Here is a 16781-nt window from a genome sequence, read left to right on the forward strand (position 1 = left end):
ATTCTGCTGTTGGCACTGACTGCTAAATGATCAAGAGACGAAGTGCAAACCTACACAATCCTTCAATGAAGAAAATGATGGACTAGTGGCTGCAGAATGTTAGCTTTCATCTTGTTTTATGAGCTATTTCTTAGAGAGGAGTATTCTGGCCAGGAGAATGAACCCTTTAGCATAAAGTGATGTTTATGCGAAGAATCTAGAGGTGAGAAGTATCAAATAGCATTTCTTATAAACCTGGAAAGAGTGAAGAATTCTTCATTGTGGAAACTGTATTGATCACTGGGTCCACATCAACCAATGAATCTAATTAACGGTTTCAAAATAAATAAATTTTATTATGGCCATGAAGCAATTTCTAAGGTATTTTTGAAACTTAGAAATCTGTTTTGACAATGCCATATAGAGCTGAAGAAAAATAATCGTTGGCTTCCTCAGGTGCAGTGGGCTCAGCAGTGGGCCAAGTCTATGAAGGCAGGCCCTTATCTTCATCGTATCATCTTGATCTGAGTGAGAAGAAAGAAGCGAATAGCCCTAACATTTATGGAATGAGAGATGCATTCAAGTTAATGTTCTCTTCATTCGTCAGGTGTGTAAAGGGCGTAGGTTCTCTCTCATGCCCTGGAATCCAATGCACGAGTTATAAAATACTAAGCAAGAAAGAAGAGATGTCACCAGGAATCTTTTAGGATGGAATGCTATTTTTTTAAAGGGGGCTAAAAACCTAAGTGCCCATCAAAAAAGAAACAGTTAAATACATTATGATAAATAGACAACGTGAAATGCATAAAAAGAATGAGATATTTTCATTATTATTGATATGGAAAGGTGTTCAATCTAATTACAAGAGAATGAATATGTCAAAATTCTCTGTTATAAAGAGAAAAAATATACACACAAGTATATGTGTGCATATATGTTTATATACATAGATGTGTATATTTGTGTGTATATGTATAGAGAGATGTCTATAAGAACAATTCAGAAGCAACAAGTCTGCTGGGCTGGAAGCAGAGGGTGAGGGTGGCTCTGGTGGATAGGAATTCCATTTATAGTTTCTGTATGTGTATATGTATTTACATATGTTTGTGTGTGTATTTCTGTAGTTTATGTGGTTTCTGTGTGTGTTTCCAGAAGGCCATTAGGATCAATCATCCTTTGGTTAATTTTATTATTAAATAAGTTTAAATTTGGGTGTCTTGATCCAAAACATAAGTAAAAATTAACTGTTCTGAACTCTAAACCTATTTTAGATTTAAGGGGAATTATAAGCAGTCTGTTGATAATGAGTAACAACACAAGACCCACAAATGTTTTGAATTAACCCTGATGAGAGTGTCTGATTCCTTCTGGCCTCTGCTGTCTTGTTCAACATATCTGAGGTCTCCCTTATATCAAGACATTCTGAAACATTTGCAGTTTTAAATCAGCTTAGACATACCAATGTGAAACCAACATAGAAATGAAGTCTGTATTCATTTCTCTTTAGATAGAAAGCACATAAATTCTCAGATAATATGTATTAGCCAGGTGTAATCGAGATCATAATATTTTATCTTTCTCATTCTTTGTACCTGTGCTAAACCTGGCCCTGGTTAGCTTTCCCCATCTTGCAGGACTTCTAAGAGTATTTCAATAAAATCAATATGTGATACTGATTTGCTCCTTGATCCCTGAGCAGTGGTACATGTTTAACCATATTTCACTCCAGACCATCCTGTAATTTCACCACTTGATTCCATGACTGACTCTAGCTCTCCCTGTCTTCTTTGTCCATCTTCCAGGTACTGTGCTTGGTACTACCACTGATGTATGGAACACATAGTAGACAATGTCACATTGGATTCTCAAGGCCAAGTGGAACTGGGTATAGAGCTGTGGTGGTTTCTAAGGGTCAACCCAGCAGATCTGGAAACAGGATTTCCAGAATTGCCTTCCTGTTATGGTTTGAGTGAAGGTTGGCTGCAGAGGAATTTGTGAATGACTAGGCAGGTGAAGTAAAACAGCTGTCCTAAGGCTCAGAGAGTTGGAGTAGGGCTCCCAGCCTCACCAGACCTGCGGCATGTTGTCAGTGACCCGCTGGCTCTTCTTGCTGGTAGGGGCAGCCATTTGGGCCCCCTCTACTGCAGCTCCTGCTGTCTCTTCAAGTCTTAGGCCAAGTCCTGTTCAGAAATGTGGCCAAGGGTGTCACCCCTTCTTCATATCTCCTGTGCCATCAAAATTGCAAGCAATGAGAGACAGAAACCAATTTGTGCTCACGTGTTTCCATTTGTCTCTGTGAGTTCCAGTATGTCCTCATGGGTTTAAATGTGTCCTTGCGGTCACCACTTTACGTCCAGGTTTTCTTCCCAGCTATAGGTCCTACTGAGCTGCAGTGACCAGAGCCTCACCACCACATCTTAAGTCATAAGATCCGGCCCTTATAGTAATTCCCACAGTCTGTATCACTCCAAGTGGAACTACTTCCCTGACTGAATACTAAATAACTCAAGAGGAAAAATGTTTCTCCATTTTTTTTTTTTTTTTTTTTTTTTTGTGAGACCGAGTCTCTCTCTGTTGTCCAGGCTGGAGTGCAGTGGCATGATCTTTGCTCACTGCAACCTCTGCCTCCCAGGTTCCAGCAATTCTCCTGCCTCAGCCTCCTGAGTAGCTGGGATTACAGGCATGCGCCACCACATGCATTTCACCATGTTGATCAGGCTAGTCTCGAACTCCTGACCTTGTGATTTGCCCGCCTCAGTCTCCGGAAGTGCTGGGATTACAGACGTGAGCCACTGTTCCCAGACAGTTTCTCTATTGTTTAGTATATTGGCAAGGTCTGAAGGACAGGACGGGAGCCCCTGGGGCTGGTGTTCACTCACTCCGTTCTTCATTTAACGTATTCACACCATGTGTATGAGCATTCAGCTTGGTGGGTGGAGCAGCTCCGCATGACTTGCTGGAAATAATTCGGAGCACTTATAACCGGGCTTGGGAACCCAAGCCAAGTGTTCTTGAGTACATCCGTATGGGAAACAAAAGTTTTGTTTTGTCCTCATCATTCCCTCACCCACTTCAGATGGGGAAATATTTGGGAAACGGAAGTGCATATCATATTCTGCCTGTGCTACCAACGTTCTAATGGTGTTTACCTGAAATGTTTCTATCGTTCCCGAACTTTCAGTGCTTCTGTTGGTGATTGGCGAGGAACAGAGTGCACTCTCCTGAACTGAAATCTAATGAATGCCACAAAGGGAAGATAACTGGAGACACTTGAAAAAAGAAAAAGAAAAGAAAACTCACTTCAAGAAACCGAAGCTTTCCGCTCGCCCCCCTCTTCTCCCCTCACTCGCAGCCAACTAAGCTCCCCACACATTCTGATCGTCTCCCTGCACGGTGTCTGTGGTGGTGACAACTGATTCATGTGTTCATTTGCATATCCCCCGGTGCCAGCAGCAGAATACAGAACGGGCCTCCTGTGCCGGCAGCCAACACAGCACTGGCAAATCAGGGAGCTGTCAGAAACAGCTGTCCATTAACGGAGTTTGTGGAAACAACCAGGAGCTGTTTGAAAATGCTAGGTGGTAGAATTTAATTGGAGTAGCAACTGTTCAAAATTAAGATTAAAAGGACCAGTCAGTCAACGTGGATTTCGTGACACCTTAAAAATAACATTTCAGGTTTGATTAATGCTGCACGAAGTTTCTCTCCTTCGCTGATAGGGCCTGTGTGCTGATAGTTGATTCAGTGAATCTATCTAGCAGTGAGAGCTCATGGGCTCCAAAGGTCAGATATCTTATTCTCTACGCTGAAACCCTTGTTGCTTTAAGGAAAGAGGATTTTAATAGGAATCACATGCACGTTGACTACGGGGAGCCAAGCGGTGGTGGAAGAAGCGAAGTTGGCAGTTTTGGAGACGGACGTCTTTTTATCCACAGTGTGAGTGTGGCTCAGCTCTGAGCAGCCCACCCTACCACCCTGTCCCCTCTTGGCCAGATACGGGAACTTACAGAGTATGTCGCTTCCCAGCGGTGAGTTGAGGAAGAAAAGAGAGTCTTCATGGCCAGTTTAATCCTTGGCTTCTCTCCTGAGCAGGCCGAAAAGGTTGCTAGATGTTGCCAACACTGAGTGAGTGTATGGGGGTCACTGAAATACCAGGATCAGTAATGGTTTCCTAAAAAGACTTTTTATCCTTCTGAAAAATCTCAACTTTAGCATTTAATTAAGATTAGAAAACAATTCCAACACGCCAGACACAGCTTCTTGTAATTTGAAACAGAGTTCATCACCCCAAACACCACATTTTAACGATTTTTAATTTCTGATTGAACTCTAGGTACTCAAGTCAACATTCTCGTTCCACATTCATGATTCCTATTGTGGTCATTTAGTTTCATTCTTTGACTTTTATTCTTAAATAGATTGTCTTGCCACTTCTTACAAATGTCCATTTTAAAATGGATTGAAAAGGAAGAACATTGAATGTAATTGAGAACGACAGCACGTGTAGAGTAGGTTTAGATGTAATTTGGGGGGAGAGTGGGTAAACCTGTTTTTCGAAGAAAACATCAGAGCCGATATACCGTAGGGTCAGGACGATGAGTGCGAGGCAACAGTTCCAGATAGGTAGTGCACCGCAGCCAGGAGAGGAGTGACAGCTGGTGGCTTAGTGAACAGATTTCAGTTTAGGGTTTTCTGAACATTTTAATATGCTTCTCCACTGTATCCTTTGTTCCCAATTCAATAACAAAGCCGTTTCTTATTGTTGCCTTGGAATATCAGATTGGTTAGAAAACAAATAGAAAAAAAGAAAGTCATTTGGTATTAAAACAAAACATGTCTAAATATCTGAAGCAGTGTTATAATAATATGGAGGAGGTGAGAGAAAGGGAAGTTCTCCAAAGGGAGAGAGCCTGGGAATGCTTGCAAATGGAAATACCTGGCATTTCATTCCTCTGAGGCTTTTTCCTTAAATTATGATCTTCTCCCAAACAATGTGTATCTCCCAACTTCTACCCAACTGATCAGCGGGCACAACTGACTGGTAGGGTCTTTAAGGAGAAAATAAAAGCAGTGAAGGATGAAACTGACTGAATCATACTGAAGGCATTAGTCTTAACAGCCAAGCTCATTTCAAAGGTATGGATACTGAAAGAAGCGGTTATCCTTGAGTCCTGCTGTCTGTGTGGCGTACCCTGCCTGTCTCAGTGGAAAGCCCCGATTTGTGTTTGTTGTGAATAACTGTGAATACCGTCTTAAGGCAGCTAGTTTCTAATTGTTGCCAGCCTCAAGGGAAAATGTGATTGAGTCCTCTATGTTGCAATAAGGCAAGAGGAGCTGTTCTTTGAGTGAAAATGTTTCCATTCAGCTAGAGGGAATGAGAGAAATGCTTCAGAATTCAGCCTTTCCCTTGCTATTTTTAGTTAAATGAGGCTCACAATCATGAGAGCGCGCTGCTGCGTTGGCCCATGATATGACCAAAGTGAGTTGCTAACATGTCGGTAGCTTACAGAGATTCTAAGAGAAGTAGTTGGAAAATACTAGTTTTGGGTAAAAAGATAAATGAAATCGAGGAAGAATTAAACGTTGCATGGTAGAAGCTATCCTTTTATATCATTAAATTCTACTGAGGGGATCATGGAAGGAATTCATGCTTCAGTAGCATCCTGGTCTCCATTTTCACTTTTCTCAGTTCTGGCTTGAACATTCAGGAAGAATGCAGATTATGACAATAGATTTATAAAATGTATGGTTAAGACTTATGCTAGCTCAATTAAAGAGTGGCATACAGTGAAAAATATTGTGAGAATTTTAAGAAAGTAAGAATGAAGACAGTGGAATCCAGACAGGTTTGTGGTCTTAGGACTTTGCTCTTTTGTCTTCTCTGAGCAACTCAGCCATCTCTTTGTCCCTCATAAAGCTCTACCTTGAACATAACTTGGCTTGTGTCTGTAGCAGGTCACCAGAAATCTGTTTGTCTTCCCATACAGGCAGCCCTACTAATTTCCAGGCTTTCCTTGCTGTTAAGGGGGGTCTCATGATGTGTTTCGGTCATGGAATCTGAAAAGAAGTGGCAGCTTCAGAGCTCAGGCTTTTGTGAAGTGGAGCCCTCATGCTAGGAGATGGCCAAGCCACAAAGGGGAAGCTCTGATCTTTGGTCCGTGAGCCACCACTGGAGGAAAGCTACCCCGAGACTAGAAGCATCTAGTTAGACTTTAACACAAGTGAAAATAAACTTGCCTCTGAGGCATTAAAACTTTTCATCAGTTAGTGACTGCATCCTGTCCAAAGTGAACTATTGCATATGATCCTGAACTTTATAACCCAGTTTCTTTCTGCCACCTGCCATTATTCCTCCAACCCATCTATCATCTATTCCCCACTCCCACTGATCTAATTAACCAACTCATAGTTTTATTTTAGGCCTGGCAGGCAGTAGGTTTCCAACCAGCCGATGCATCAGCTGCAGATGCTTGTTCACATTTGACCTAACTAGCTCTGGTCATTGTGTCTAGTCACAGCTGTGGGCCTCACCTGTCAGAGGATAATATAAGCAACACAGGGTGGGAGAGTGAATCCTGGGTGGAGTTGCAGCAGAAGCAGTGGGGAGCACTGCATGCCTCTGCTGTGATGAGCGCCCAGCAGAAACTAGACTTTCATAGCTCTAATGTGGAAGACTCCATGAAGTCAACTCCATGAAGTCAAATATGTCACTATAAGCTTATAGGAATATGTCTCAAGGTGTATTCTGAGTTAAACTTGCATGTGCCAAAATGGTAAATGAACCACTCCTGCTGTCATCCTCAAATTCATTCTCAGTCCTAGTAACAAGTCTCCTCCTTCCAAATGAAAGTATTCTTTTGTCAGCTCCTATATTCACACAAAAATGTGATCTTTGTCCTTCAGAAGTTCCCAGTGCAAGACGGGCTGTCAGGAGCCAATAATACTAGGCTTTGTAAGTACAAAGTCAGATGACATAAAGTATGATTTCTGTTCATAACTCATGCATACAGCAGGAGTCCACAGGTCATGCACACCTTGAAATCTGAACAAAATGTCATGGAATCCCATGGGTAATATGCACATATTCAGAGCTATAACTGATGTACTTTATATGGATATATATTATATGGATATATATATAGTGTATATAGTATATATATGGATATACATTACATATATGGATAAATATACATTTGATATACATTATATATAGAGTTGATATACATTATATATAGAGTTGATACACATTATATATGGATATATATCCACATATATACAGTTGATATACATTACATATATGGATATATATACATTTGATATACATTATATATAGAGTTGATATACATTATATATAGAGTTGATACACATTATATATGGATATATATCCACATATATACAGTTGATACACATTACATATATGGATATATATACATTTGATATACATTATATATAGAGTTGATATACATTATATATGGATATATATCCACATATATACAGTTGATATACATTACATATATGGATATATATATCCATATATATACAGCTGATATACATTACATATATGGATATATATATCCGTATATATACAGTTGATATTACATATATGGACATATATATGGATATATATATGTCCATATATATACAGTTGATATACATTACATATATGGATATATATATCCGTATATATACCGTTGATGTTACATATATGGATATATATATAGATATATATATGTCCATATATATATACAGTTGATATACATTACATATATGGATATATATATCCGTATATATACAGTTGATATTACATATATGGATATATATATATAGATATATATATGTCCATATATATACAGTTGATATACATTACATATATGGATATATATATCTGTATATATACAGTTGATATTACATATATGGATATATATGTCCATATATATACAGTTGATATACATTACATATATGGATATATATATGTCCATATATATACAGTTGATATACATTACATATATGCATATATATGTCCATATATATACAGTTGATATTACATATATGGATATATATATGTCCATATATATACAGTTGATATACATTACATATATGGATATATATATCCGTATATATACAGTTGATATTACATATATGGATATATATATGTCCATATATATATACAGTTGATATACATTACATATATGGATATATTATCCGTATATATACAGTTGATATTACATATATGGATATATATATGTCCATATATATATACAGTTGATATACATTACATATATGGATATATATATCCGTATATATACAGTTGATATACATTACATATATGGATATATATATGTTCATATATATACAGTTGATATACATTACATATATGGATATATATGTATGGATGTTCATGTAATGACATCTAACAGTTTTTACCTAGTTCGCCTGTAGTACATATTACACTTCCTGGAGAAAGGTATATGTGTTTGGATAGCTTCGGTAGCCCTAATAAATAAAATTTTAAGGCGGAGAAAGTTTTCTTCTTAGTGGTAGAGACAAATGAAAGCAAGGACACTTCCCTCTGTGCTGATTTTGCACTGCCTGACAACTCCGCAGAACATTATAGAAACAATGTATTTCACAACACAATTTCTAAGGAATTTTATTAGTGCTTTTTTTTAAGACTTGATTGCATTACCCTGTCCAGGCTGGAGTTGCTATTCACAGGCACAATCATGGTGCACTACAGACTTGAACTCCCGGCTCAAGCAGTCCTCTAGCCTCAGCCTCCTAAGTAGCTTGGACTACAAGCAGTTGCCACCTGGCTTAAGCGTATATTTTTTGGATGGAATGTGAACATTTTACAATTACCTGCGTATAGTCATTATGTGATTCTTTCAAAAGAGTATTTAGCTAAGAAAGGTTTTGTTTCTATCGAGGTGTTATTTTTTACATATTAGTAAGTTTTTTGTGTGCCTTCACATCTCTACTGGTTTTGCCCTGTGTAGCTTAAACTATTTCTCCAGTATTACCAGATTTAGACATTCAATGGAAGTTTTTTTAAGGTAAAGACTACAGAAGAGAATGATATTTTTAGTATAAGGGACTAGGCTATAGCATGTACCTGCAAAACACCATGTGACCTATTGTCTAAATACATGCTTGGCTGTCTTTTAAAAAATTGTGTTTTGCTTAATTTTATAGGAATAATTTCAACTACAGAAAAAACAGGAAAAGGAAGAAGACAATAAAATTCAAAGGTTCGATGTACGGTAGTGTTTTAGAGCTCTACCTCAGGAATCAGAAAGATAAAAAGCCAATAATGACTAGACTTTGGACCACATTGTGAAGCTTCCCTCTAAGCTTCAGCTTACTCCTTGTTATAATGTGAATACCATGTTTTCTTGGAGAAACTGAATAAGTTACTCCATGCAAAGTGCTGCAGATGGCACTTGGTACATAAAAGTGATCAGCCAGCCAGGTGAGGTGACTCAGACCTGTAATCCTAGCACATTGGAAGGCTGAGGCAGGCAGATCACAAGTTCAGGAGATCGAGACTATCCTAGCGAACACTGTGAAACCCTGTCTTTACTCAAAATACAACAAATCAGCTGGGCATGGTGGCAAGTACTTGTAGTCCCAGCTATGTTGGAGGCTGAGGCAGGAGAATCGCTTGAACCTGGGAGGCAGAGGTTGCAGTGAGCCGAAATTGTGCCACTGCACTCCAGCCTAGGTAACAGAGAAAGGCTCTGTCTAAAAAAAAATAGTGATCAGCTCATCTAGTTGCTCTCTTAGTGATTAAAAGCATTATCATCATCATTGTCATCACATCCACAGTTTCCCACATCCCAGCCCTCTAAGACATTGAGGTTTCTGTCTTTCCCATGGTTTGTATTATGCCTATTTGTCTTCTATATTTGGATCATACTGTATATCTGTAACCCTAAAAGTTAATACTATGTTTTAAATTACATTTTTTTCATTTCTAAGAAAAATATAATGTCACTGTAGTACTTTGTGTAACACATTTGTCTTTTGTTTGCTAGCATTGACAAATTATGTTCTGATAGGTAATCATTACCTAATGGTAAATGCCTTATTACATGGTAACCTCATACAAAAAGTGTCATTCTTATTCTCTAATATCAGAATTAGAAAAAATGTGCTGTATTTTCACAGAGCCAATATTCATATTATCCCAACATATGATTTCAAAATTTGTATAGTCCTGTTTCAGCTTTTTCAGGGTTTGTCATCGCATGTGCATATGATACATACACACATGTCCTTTGCTCTAGCAGTTCTGATAATGCACAAATAGATCACTTCCTTTAAATAAGCCAATCTATGCTTATTAGGGAAAGTCTTATGACTAAGCAAGGCGTCCAGATTTGAAATATGCAAATGAACGCCATCTACACCTGTAACTGCATGGGTCACATTGCCTAGCCTGGCAATAGAAATCTTAGCTAAAGCTGAGACACAATAAATAGAAATGTAAATTTCAAAAGGAGGAGAGGCAGGCCAAAGAGAAAGGGGCTGTTGCCTAAATGAGAGGCTACAGACAGGTCACCTCATCCACTCCTCTGTGTGTGTGCTGCGTGACTCACATTCAGTCTGGTAAGATTCTCAAACAAAGTCCAGTGTCCTAAAAATATTTGGAACTATTACAAAGCATAAATTATAAATGTGTCAGGAAAATGGGAAAAGGTGTCTTGGGCCTACTTAAAGCACAAAATGATCTCAACCATTATTCAACAATGATATGAACATCTTTTATTTCATCTCTCCTTAACTGTTCTTTCTGTTTGCTATCATTTCCTGCTCAGCACCATGTCAATAATTACTAAATTAGCGGGACGCCTGTACAATTTCAGCTCAAGTGTTATTACTGACAAGTCAAACAATGGGGCTGATGGAAAAGATGGGACTCCATCTCCTTATTTAAATGGACCGTGTTCAGAAGGAAAGATTGAAGCCCCCTTTTTCTTCAAAAGAAGGAGGGAGGGAATGGTTTACATTTTGTGCGGCTCAAGGACACAGAGTCAGAGGAAATGCCTTTTTAACAGAAACCTCTTTTCATTTCCAGGGGACAAAAATGAAGGTTATTGAAAAGAATCATGCTTGGTGGAAGAAGTAATTACATTTTTTTCAAATCTCAGAGGAATAATGCTTTTATATTTCCTGAGATGACCCAATTTGCACTACGATATGCTCCCTTAAATGTAAGTATGCGGACGCCCTCGCCCTGTATTGTTTTTCACTGGTAAAGATGCCCCGTCGTACCTCTGATTAATTTCGGTACTAGTCTCCCAATACACAAAAGCAGCTACACCATGGTTGTCCGTTCTTACAATGATGAGTTAAAAATGACAGACTTGGCCAGTTCCCCCCAACCAAGAAAAAAAAAAAAGAGTCAGAGAGTCAAGTAGCTGCAGCTATAAATCATCTTCTCAATTGTATGATTCAGGGCCACTGACCTGTCTTTGCAGTGAGAAGGAAGTAGCCTGACACATGAGTGCTCCGGAGGATAGCTGGGGCTCTTGCTTCAGCAGCCAGGCACTGGTTAAGTGGACTGGAAGGAAGGGTTTCTTACTTCTAGTCCTTCTTCTCCAGCCTTACTGTATATACACCTGTCCCCAGACCTCTGCTAGCCACAGCTAATTAGGAACAAGCTCAGGAACACCTTTTCTCTACAATAAGAGGTGGTATTTTAAAAATGTATTAAATATTTGTTAAAATGTGTGTTTCTAGCAATAGGATTGCTAAGAAACACTCCAAAATAGTGTTTATATACCTCTGAACCATTCTTTGATTATTTTTATTAAAATGCTTAAAGCACTTTCTGGAAATTGATTTGTATTTGATATAGATAGGAATTCACTGGGCATAAAACTAAACTTAGTTTTGAGATGTCAAACAATCCTTCCATGACCTTTGGCTTGCAGTGAGGTAAACATTTAGTTGAGAAATATATTTGTATGATTGCTTCTCGGTATTTTGGTTAAGATCAAGGTAGCAAATGTATGTATGTTTCCTGTTCTAGTGTATATACAAACAACCTCTTGATTTTTGGAAAAAGTGATCACGCATGATGTCACTTAGCATGTTGGAAAGCCCTAATCTTAATTCTTTTAGACCTCCAAAAGAGATGGTCCCTTAAACAATGTTAGTGAGGAAAATAAATAAAGATTAATGAGATTTCTACCTTTCTTAAAGATACGTTTAGATTTTTATTTCTTTTTACTCATTTTCTTATACTAGCTATGGAAAAAATGATGAGGATAATTTGGGGGGATTTGTTTTGAGAGCTGATAGGAAGGTAGGGGTTCTATCACCTGCAGTAACTCAAAGGGTGCACACAAGCACTAGGCTACCAGATAGTCAACAAACATTAGCACTGTGTGACTAAGAAAAGCGAGTACCCATCTGTTTCACTAATGTGAACTTCTGACACTTTAATAAATGATCATAAAGTCTCTGCTTAGTGATTCATTGGACAGTTATGGCCTCTGAAAAGGCCTGTGCCACTATATAACTTATGCTCAAGAACAAGATTATAGATTTGAGTAATCTTAGTAATGAATCCTAAGGTATAAAAAGACCTTCAATATTGTGATTTTTTTTCTTTCTTTATTTTACTTTAAGTTTGAGATACATATGCATCTGTTACATAAGTATACATGTGCTGTGGTGGTTGCTGCACCTGTCAACCCATCATGTAGGTTTTAAGACCCTCATGCATTAGGTATTTGTCCTAATGCTCTCCCTCCCCTTGCCTCCCACACCTCAAACAGCCCCAATATCTTTTGTTCCCCTCCCTGTGTCCCTGTATTTTTATTGTTTAACTCCCATTTATGAGTGAGAACATGCGGTGTTTGGTTTTCTGTTCCTGTGTTGGTTTGCTGAGAATGATGGCTTCCAGCTTCATTCATGTCTTGCAAAGGACATGAACTCATTTTTTATGGCTGCATAGTATTTCATGGTGTATATGTGCCATATTTTTCTTTATCCAGTCTGTCATTGATGGGCATTTGGGTTGGTTCCAAGTCTTTGCTGTTGTAAATAGTGCTGCAATAAACATACATGTCCATGCGTTTTTATAGTAGAATGATTTATAATCCTTTGGGTCTATACCCAGTAATGGAATTGCTGGGTCAAATTATTTCTGGTTCTAGATCCTTGAGGAATTGCCACACCGTCTTCCATAATGGTTTAACTAATTTATACTCCCTTTAGCAGTGTAAAAGCATTCCTGTTGCTCCACAGTGTCACCAAAATCTGTTGTTTCCCTGACTTTTTAATAATCACCATTCTGACCAGCGTGAGATGGTATCTCGTTGTGGTTTTGATTTAAATTTCTATAATAAGCACTAATGATAAGCTTTTTCTTTTTCATGTTTCTTGGCCACAGACCTGTCATCTTTTGAGAAGTGTCTGTTCATATCCTTCACCCACTTTTTGATGTTTTTTTTCTTGTAAATTGTTTAAGTTCCTTGTAGATCCTGGATATTAGACCTTTGTCAGATGGATATATTGCTAAAGTTTTCTCCCATTCTGTGGGTTGCCTGTTCATTCTGATGCTAGTTTCTTTGGCTGTGCAGAAGCTCTTTAGTTTAATTATATCTCTCATTTATTGATTTTGGCTTTTGTTGAAATTGCTTTTGGTATTTTAGTCATGAAGTCTTTGCCTCTGCCTATGTCCTGAATGATATTGCCTAGATTTGTTTTTTTTTTCAAAGGGTTTTTATGATTTTGGGTTTTTACATTTAAGTCCTTAATCCATCTTAACTTTCGTGTAAGGTTTAAGGAAGGGTACAGTTTCAGTTTTCTGCATAGAGCTAGCCAGTTTTCCCAGCACCATTTATTAAATGGGGAATCCTTTCCCATTGCTTGTTTTTGTCAGTTTTGTCAAAGATTAATGTTGAAAATGTATTTGCTGTCTCTAAGCTCTGGCTAGTGATTGAAGAGATTCATAAGAAAATGAAAAAAGATAAAAGTTATAATTGCAATAGAAATATTTCTAACACTTGAATGTCATGATTTTGCCTGGATTTGTGCATGATTCTCTTACTCTGTTGACTGGTTTTCTTCTCAATGAATTGACTGGATTCTCTGATTGTGTTTGAATCCTTCACTATATGTTTCATTGTAAAAGATATGTGTGAACCATCAGTTACTTGAGTTTATCATTTATCCCACCAGGGTTTATTTATTTGTTTACAATTAATATTTTTTGCAAGATGTTTCTGAATTTTGAGCCACTGACTAGTAATTTGGGTATGTTTTTAGATAATATCTTAATAGAAAAATCATAGATAAATGTATATAATAGATATTTCAATATTCTACTAATGGGAATTATAGTGTTGTGAAAATGTGAGTTAGCAGACTTTTCAAAAATCATATTTTTCAGGGAGTGTAGAAGATGTTGATATCCATGACACTAAGTACTGGTAGTTTTCTTAGTATCATTTAACATCATGAATTTGAGTGGGACTCTCTATTGTCTGGAGTTCCACAGACCCACACTTCCAGTGGTCATAGTAGTACCAAAAGACCTTTTCAATTAAAGGTTTCTATTAAAGAGTAGATTAATTAGATAAATTAATTTGGAAGTTCCTATCATGTACCTGTCCGAAATAAAGGAGTAATCTGCCAAGAAAATGATACATTTCCCAGGATTATTTTATGTAAAACCTGCTGTTTCATTCAGTGTGGTCAGATTGCCTGGAGTCAATGTGTAGCTCTGCCGTATCAGAGCTGGGAGACGTCGGACAAACATAACATTTTCCCCCTTTGTAATGTCAGGAAGACCATTCAGTAATACTGACTGCCTCACAGGGTGATGGAGAGAGTTGAGTGGATTAGAGTTGAATGACATTAGTCAGAGTTGAATGATAGAGCTCATCCTAACACAGAGTAGATGCTTGCTAAAGGGGAGCTATTGTTGTCATCACCATTATCATTGTTATTATCATTATGGCAAAATTATTCTGAAGTCTGTCTTGGTTATGCCATTTCCTCAAATTTATGAACATGGCCCTTCTAAATCAAAATGGAATTTCCCTTGTCACTTGCAGTCTCCATTAGGCAAATAAACCATTTCTATCAACAGAAACCATAGAAAATGGTCCACTGTCAGGTACTGACACAACCGATTTATTTACCATCCCTTCACTCAACAGACATTTACCAACTGTACACAATGCCGTTGGTAATCAGATGTTTACCAACTTGTATTACATGCAAGACAGCATATAAAAATGAGAAATTGTGGGACCTTTCAGGTATAAGTCTCATGTAAAGAATTTATTTCTCCATCATTAGTTCATTTATTCATCCATCTGATGTTTATGGAGTTCTATGATATAACAGGTCCAATTTTAGACACTTGAAATATGTCACAGAATGAAAACAGAAAGAATCCTTTCCCTGGGGGAGTTTACATTCTATTTGGGTGAAGACAAACAATAAATAGTAAATATACACATTTATATAGTAACTGTGAGTAGGATGCCTGGGAAGGAAGGAGCAGCCTCCATATTTAATCAGTGGGTTGAAACAGCTTTGTTAAGAAGACAGTATTTGAGGTAAGACTTGAAGAAAGTGAAAGAACTAACAACAACAACAATTTGAAGGAGGAACATTTCAGTAGGAGGAAACAGAAAATTCTCCAAAGAGAGTGCATGGCTGGTATGTGGTTGGGGAGGCTGCAAGGGCTTGAGATGTGAATGGAAGAGAAGGAAAATACAGGATCAGGGGCCTAAGAGAGAGGGCAGAGCTTTATTTTAAGATCCAAGAATTTTACTTTCAGTGAAATGAGGGGATATTTGAGGGTTTTGGATAGAGGAGTAATATGAACTGGTTTGCATTCTTAAAGAATCATTTTGGAGGGTTATTGATAATGGACTACAGAGGAGAGCAAAGGTACAAACATGGAGACTTCTCAGGATGTTGTTGTAGTAACCCAGGTGAGCATCATCATGGCTGAGGTCGAGTTGGTAGTGGCAGAAGTGGTGAGAATGTACATCTGCGTGTACTTTCTGGATGTCTTTATACATAAAACCTCCAGAATTTGCTGAGAAATTGGATGTGAAGTATGATTTTAAAATATCTTAAGAAAACCTTGTGGCTTGATCGATTAAATGAATGGTGTTGCAATCCACTGATACTAGGTCTGGGTGTCAAACATAATAGTGAGAGTGGCAAGTAGGGTAGGGAGATACAAGCCTGGTATCAGGAAGGAGACTGAGCTAAAGGTGTAACAATAGAAGTCATTGACATATAAGGGAGGTTTTGAAACCTTGAACCTGAATGAGATAACCAAGGGAGTGAGAATGAACAGAAATGATTATCAAAATATTAATAATGCAAATTGGGCCTCCAAGAAGATGAAGTCTGAGAAATGGCTACTGAATCTAGTGATGTGGCAGTCATTGGTGAACTTGTTCAGAGCAGTTCTTCTGGAGAGGTGCAGTGAAAAGCCTGGTTGGAGAGTCTTCAAAGAGAATAGAAAGAGAGGCCGGGCGCGGTGGCTCAAGCCTGTAATCCCAGCACTTTGGGAGGCCAAGGCGGGTGGATCACGATGTCAAGAGATCGCGACCATCCTGATCAACATGGTGAAACCCCGTCTCTACTAAAAATTAAAAAAATTAACTGGGCACTGTAGCACGTGCCTGTAATCCCAGCTGCTCAGGAGGCTGAGGCAGGAAAATTGCCTGAATCCAGGAGGCGGAGGTTTTGGTGAGCCGAGATCGCGCCATTGTACTCCAGCCTGGGTAACAAGAGCGAAACTCCGTCTTAAAAAAAAA

At 38.2% G+C, this 16781-nt stretch overlaps 1 long non-coding RNA gene across 9 annotated transcripts in view; it reads left to right on the top strand.

The window, feature by feature from the left end:
* LOC118154464 (uncharacterized) overlaps positions 1 to 16781 on the top strand; it is a 924399-nt gene that overhangs the window by 763158 nt on the left and 144460 nt on the right. For all 9 annotated transcript variants that reach the window (XR_013536616.1, XR_013536615.1, XR_013536618.1 and 6 more), the window contains one exon: positions 11057 to 11192. This is a non-coding gene — a long non-coding RNA (uncharacterized LOC118154464). The remainder of the gene's footprint in view (positions 1 to 11056; positions 11193 to 16781) is intronic.

Source organism: Callithrix jacchus, chromosome 6, assembly GCF_049354715.1.
Source record: "Callithrix jacchus isolate 240 chromosome 6, calJac240_pri, whole genome shotgun sequence".
In the NCBI taxonomy this organism is placed as follows: Eukaryota; Metazoa; Chordata; class Mammalia; order Primates; family Cebidae; genus Callithrix; species Callithrix jacchus.